We start from the raw sequence: 6836 nt of genomic DNA on the forward strand, positions 1-6836 counted from the left end.
TCCCGCTTGGGCTTCCCGGGCTGGTCAAGCTGGCTTGGCTGCTCCTTCCGGGCGAGGCTTCGAGTGGGTCGCTCCCTGGTGCTTCGGTCAGTGAGTACTGCTGGTTCCTTTTTGGGTGGGTTTGTCTGTTTTGTTCTTTGGGGTTTTCCCTCCCCTCTTGGTTGGTGTCTTGGCGGTTCCCCTCTGTTTCTGGTGCTTGCGTGTCGGTTGTATTTCCCGCGGTGGTTCTCGACCTTAACTGGTCGATGTGTCGTTTCCATGCTCGCCCGTCTTTTGTTAGTAGTCGGTACGAGCGGGGACCCGTTACCTGGGTTATCCGTTGCCGGTATCCAGAGTGGGTCCCCTGTGAGGTTTTTCGCATAGACTGCGTCTCCCGGTGCGAACGCCCGGTGCTTGCTAGTGGAGTCGGGGGGCTTCTCTGGGTTGTATGTGGGGTGCAGGCGGTCGAGTGGTGATCGCAGCTTTCTTCCCATCAGCAGCTCCGCTGGGCTCTTGTTCGTTGTTGTGTTCGGGGTTATGTGTTGTATGAGTAGCATCCTGTTGATTTTGTCTTGTATTTCCCCGGTTTCGATTTTTTGGATTGTCCTTTTCGTGAACTGGTCCATTTTCTCCGCCCTTCCGTTCACCGCCGGGTGAGCTGGTGCTGTCAAGGCGTGCTGGATCCCCCATTCTGCTAGGAATCTTTCGAAGGGCAGTGCGGTGAACTGGGGCCCGTTGTCCGATACGATGACATCTGGGAGGCCGTGGGTTGCGAATAGCTTGCTGAGCTCCTTGATGACGGCTTCTGTTGTGGTTGTTCTCATGTTGCTTACCTCCAGCCAGTTGGAGTAAGCGTCTACAGTCACTAGGAAGGTGTATCCTCTGGTGGGTCCCGCGAAGTCTATGTGAATCCGGGACCATGGCCCCCTGGGGGTTTCCCATTCTAGGACTGGGGCGGCGGGGGGGCTTGGTCTGGATTCTTGGCACTGCTTGCACAGTGCCACCCAGGCTTCGATCTCTTTGTCCATCCCTGGCCACCAGGCGTGACTTCTGGCCAGGGCTTTTGTCCTAACGATGCCAGGGTGCCCCTCGTGCAGCATGTCCAGGACTCTTTTCTGCAGTTTTTCCGGGATTATGACTCTATCCCCCCACAATAAACAACCCTTTTGTGTGAAGAGTTCTGTTTGGTGGTTCCGGAAGGCTCTGAATTGCTCATCCTCGTCCTTTTTCGGCCACCCTTTCTCCACCCATCTTAGCACCTGCGCCAGACGTTTGTCTTTATTTGTTGCCAGGGCAATGTCTGATGCGGTTAGGGGGAGGTTGGGTAAAGTCTCTATGCTCAGGGTGGACATGGTGGGTGCTGGGTCAGCGTCCAGGGTGGGCAGCGGCGTGCGGCTCAATGCATCTGCGTGCGGGATTGACTTACCGGCGCGATGGTCCAGCCGGTAATTGTAGGCGGCGAGGAATTCGGACCACCTCATCATCCTCGGGGATAGGATGTTCGGGGTGGCCCTGTCCCCCGCCAGTATTCCGAGCAGCGGTTTGTGGTCTTTGATGATGGAGAAAGTCCTGCCGTAAAGGTACTCGTGGCATGGTCCGTTGGTTCGAGTACCCCTTGTTCGATGAGCTTATTTAATTGCTCATCGATCTTGGGCCTGAGCGCAAAGGGTACTCGCCGGGGCTTGAGGCGGATTGGGGCAATGGTGGGGTCTAGGCTGAAGGTTATCGGGGCCCCTCGGTACTTGCCTAGGCTGCCGTCGAAGACCTCTTGGAAATCCCGCGCGAGCTGCTCCTCCCAGTCTGCCTCGGCAACGTGGTTGGTGCCGGTCACCTCTATTCCCAATGGCGTGAACCATTGGAGTCCCAGGAGGCTGGGGCGGTCCTTCTCAACGACAGTCAGGGGTAGTATTTAAGTGCGCCCTTTGAACGTGACTTTGAAATGTCCGATTCCTACCACGGGGATGCGGTTTCCCTGGTAGTCCTTGAGGATGAGTTTCTGGCTTTCCAGCTCGCGCCGCTGTATGGTTGGCACTAGACGCTTGATTTCCCGCCATGCGACCATGGATAGGTAGGACCCGGAGTCCACTTCCATCTTGCAGGGGCGGTCTTCAATGGCCACCTCCACGTGGACCTTTCGGCCATCCCAGTTGGACGAATGGCCGATGATGACCGTCTGGTGTGTTTCCTCGCGTTGGCGGACCTTGTTAAAGCGTCGGTTCCTCGCTTCCCGGCTCCATCGGCTCTCGGGGTTTCGGTCTCGGTTCCTCGGGGGGGTGCTGTCGCGTCTCCCCGGGCTGCAGTCTCGGCGCCGGGGGCTGTAGTTTCTTTTAAAACGGCAAACCTTGGCGATGTGGCCCCGCTTGTCGCAATGCCGGCATATCGCATCGAAAAACCGGCATTCCGACTGTGGGTGCTCGCCGCCGCAACCGGCGCATTGGAATCTCATTTTGCGGCTCCGCTGCTCACATCGGTCGCGCTCTGCCTGCAGCCGGTGGATGTCTTCCTCGTCGTCCTCGGAGTCGGAGGGGGAGTTGAGGTCGCCGTGGTGTGTGGAGGTGGTCGCTCGGCGGTTGGTCTCGGGCTGCCTCTCGGGGGTGTATGGCGGGTGCGTAGTGACTTCGCAGCAGGGGCTCGAGATCGGCCCAGTCCATCGCCTTCACGTCGAGGGGCTTGGCGAGGGCTTTCGCCATTTTAAACACTGCGGGCCCGCAGTGAGTCAGGAAGACGGCCCGTTTCTTCTGCCCATTTGCGTCCTTGAGGTTGCTGCTCTCCAAGAACACGAGGAATCTGTCTATGTAGGATTCCCAGTCCTCAGCAGCTTGGTTGAAGGGAGCGGGTGGCGCGGTGCCGCTGGCCATGTTGCCGGTTGCGGTTCCGTGTGCCACGTGCGGTGTGGGACTTGCTTCAAAATCCCACCCTCGTCGCCAGTGTCGTATCGGCCGATACGAACTAAAGACGCGAGGCAGTGACTTGAGTTCAGCTCATTTATTAAGGCTTAATACAAGTGAGTGCGGCTGGGTGAAGCCGCGGCTTATATGGATCTGGTGCTGGGCGCCGCAGCCAATGACAGCCGTTTGAATCGCCCGCGATCGGCTCGGCCAATCGCGGTCGATTCCAAACGGCCAATCAGTGCAGCGCGCTCGACCAATCTGGTGTCTGCGCGCTTGTCCAATCCGGGTTGCCGGATTTCAAGAATGTAAATGTCCGTACAGAACAGCTGTGTAAGAAGTGATCACCCACCCCTCTCCTAGAAAAATGAAATATCCAAGAAAATATTAAAAAGGCAGAATATTTTCCCTAAAAAGAGTAGAAACTCATAAGCAGAAACTCACCTCATAAGCAGAAACTCAGTCCCCCACCTTTGCTAATGGACCATTATCTGGCCTAGGCCAGCCTATTTTACATAACAAAGATCTCCAGGTAGAGCTATAGGAATTGCCCAAAGCCCTTTCATTACATCATCATCCAGCAAGATTCAACTAAGCCTGGGACTCAGGATAGCCTAGAGGTGCCCCTGCATGGCCCTGTGAGAGTCTGACAACCAATCAGAATGCAAGCTCAATTCAAATCCCAACAGAGTATATAAAACCCAGGCACTTTCAGCAGGTCGGCCCTTCCTTCTTTTCCTTCATCTTGAAATATGTGATCATTCTTTTAACTTTGGAGCTCCAAGCATTAAACCATCTTTCCAAATACCTTCCATGTTTCCAGTGTCTTTTTCCCCACTTGGAACTGAATCCAGAAGGGTAATTCTTCCAACAGTTGTACAGGGAAATCCTTACCTTTACCTTTATAACGGCCTCAGCTTCTTGGAGGGTGACTATGTCTATGTGTTACTGTCGAATAAAAGTTTGGAAACCTATGGGCTCTTGGATCTACTGAGCCCCTTGGCATTGATTTGGCAAATTCAAATATTTCTGATCTCTCGTGTCATTTGGGCCTGAAAAGATCCATTTTTTTTTTGTTTTCGTTGCCATGTATTTTAAGAAAGTTTGCAGAGTAGTCTGGCTGCCAGCAGTTTGCTAGTTTGTTTAGTTCACGCTGTCGCGCTATGGAAGTGCATCATGATTCAATGGGTATATAGCCTAAACACTGGAATATAGATCTTTGTAACATTAATATTTTATTGTGTTCTACTAATCTAGATGAAATGTTAATATATATTGCTACTCCATGTATGATATGTCATACGCTAAATAAATAAATAAATAAATAAATATAATGACTTAAGAGAAATAGGTGGATTAACTGGCAATTTTTATTTCTACACACCAAGTGGGAAGAAAATACACATTCCTCTACTTAGAGAAAGAGATTGCTTTGTGGGGTTAAGTAATCTAGCTGAAAGATGGGGAAGGACACTGCAAATGGAGTCTTAGTCCAAAGCACCAAATAATTATTACTTCCTAAACAGACTCTGGAAACTTAAAGTCATTCAGAATACAAAAGTGTTCCCAGGCCATTTTTCAATCAGGTACAAATTCAATTCCTACCATTTTATCTGTTCTTCATAACCGCTTTGTGCAATGTACTTCCTCCTTGTAAAACACAGAACCAAAACCGGAACTGAGAAGCTCTGCTTTTCCTTTGAGTTTTAACTTTTCTGAAACTATTTCTACAATTTCAGACGATCTGTTCACACTTCCTTCGTAAATTGGTTCCTCTTTCTATTCCTGTATATAGTTTTTCAGATCTTCACACTTTTTATAAAGGCATATTAGATTCTTTTTCTAAAGTCCAGCTTATTTTCCTTATTAGCATTATTTGCAACTGTGTTATTATTCCATCCTCCCTTCTAACATTAAGTTCCTATCCCCATCAGCTTCTCCTGCCATAGAATCCTATTACTTACATTACATTAAAAGATTTTTTCAAATTAAAATATGTATCTAACTATATTGTTTTACTGGAGAAAAGCCTTATGCTGGGAATGATTAAGGGCAAAAGAAGAAGAGGACAGCAGAGAATGAGGTGGCTGGATGGAGTCACTGAAGCAGTCAGCATAACCTTAAATGGACTCCGGGGGATGGTAGAGGACAGGAAGGCCTGGAGGAACATTGTCCGTGGGATCCCGATGGGTTGGACACTTAGTGACTAACAACGAATATTGTTTTAGTTTCTTTTAATACCTATACTTGGGGCAGGGTTGTTGCTTTGGAGTCAGTCTTAACTACCGGCATCTGCCTGGATTGGTCCCTTCCTGGTAATATTTTTTTAAACTTTTTTGTAGAGATAAGAGAGACTAACTGGCCCAAAATCACCCAACTGGCTTTGTGCTATAGAAAGTTAAAATCTACCCCTCTCCTAGAAAAAGGAAATACCTTAGGAAATATTAAAAAGGCAGAACATTTCCCCTAAAAAGAGCAGAAACTCAGAAGCAGAAGCTTACCCCCATTTTTGTTAATGGGTGGGCCGTTAAGGCCTGGGCCAGAACACTTTATATAACAAAGATCTCCAGGTAAAGGTATAGCAATTGCCCAAGAGCCCTTTCGGTGCATCATCATCCAGCAAGGTTCAACCAAGTCTGGAACTCAGGACAGCCTACAGAGTTGCCCCTGCATGGCCCCATGGGAGTTTGGCAACCAATCAGAATACAAGCTCCAATTCAAATCCCAACAAAGGTTATAAAACCCACGCACTCTCAGCATCTCAGCCTTTCTTGATCTCTTCCATTACCTTGAAACATGTGATCATCCTTCCTTTTCACTCTGGAGCTCCAGACCACATGTGGTCCTGTCCACCATTAAACCTTCCAAACAGCCCCCATGTTTCCAGTGCCTTTTTCCTCACTTGGAACTGAACGCAGAAGGATAATTCTTCCAACAGTGCCTAAGGTGGAACTGGAACTCATACTTTTATTTTTTTTCTCCTGCATCTTAACACCACACAAAACTGGCCTCAACTATGGAGTTACTTTCTCCCAAATGTGGGCTATTGCCACTTCTTTGACTATTTTCCCTCTATAAATTGAATGGATGATCCTCTTTCCTTCCTCCAACTTCTAAGAGCAAAGTAATTAGTAACAGAAATCATTGTACAGACCTTGGTTGATTTCAGACTGCCAAGATCCACAGCTAGGATCTGGTTAGTACTGGAATGCAACATCAAAATTTCATGTTTGTAAACTAGACTGAGAATAAAATGGCAAACCACCTCTTATTATTGTCAAGAAAAAAAACCTGTACATAATATCAGGACTCGAGTTTACCTCAGAAGAGATATTTATATTATCACAATCCAGTCATTTTAAAACAAAATAGGTACTCATGCCTGTTCAAAATGCAGCAGCGCAGGCAAATTATGTGTGCTTGATTGATGCCTATATTCCTCTACTCTGATAGCTGCATTGATTGCTGGCGTGCTTCCAGTTTCAAGGTATTAGTAGAATAGAATAAGAATTGGAAGGGACCTTAGTCCAACCCTCTGCTCAAGCAGGAAACACCATAACATTTCAGACAAATAGCTGTCCAATCTCTTCTTAAAAACTTCCAGTGTTGGAGAATTCACAACTTCTAGAGATAAGTTGTTCCACTGGTTAATTGTTCTGTCAGGATTTCTTAGTTCTAGGTAGCTTCTCTCCTTGATTAGTTACCACCCACTGCTTCTTGTCCTGCCCTCAGGTGCTTTAGAGAATTGTGGCCACCCCTGAGATATTGGAACACTGTTATCTTGTCATCCCTAGTCCTTCTTTTCATTAAACTAGACATACCCAATTCCAGCAACTTGTCTTTATATGTTTTGGCCTCCAGATTTATAATAATTACCTATAAATCCATTCATGGCATGGGGCAGGGTATCTGAGGAAATTACTCTCCCCAATTTTGTCTACAGATCTAGCAGGGGAGCCTCACCACAGT

The sequence above is a fragment of the Pseudonaja textilis genome, chromosome 5 (genome assembly GCF_049901715.1).
Source record: "Pseudonaja textilis isolate UNSWEBS1 chromosome 5, rPseTex1.2, whole genome shotgun sequence".
Classification (NCBI taxonomy): Eukaryota; Metazoa; Chordata; class Lepidosauria; order Squamata; family Elapidae; genus Pseudonaja; species Pseudonaja textilis.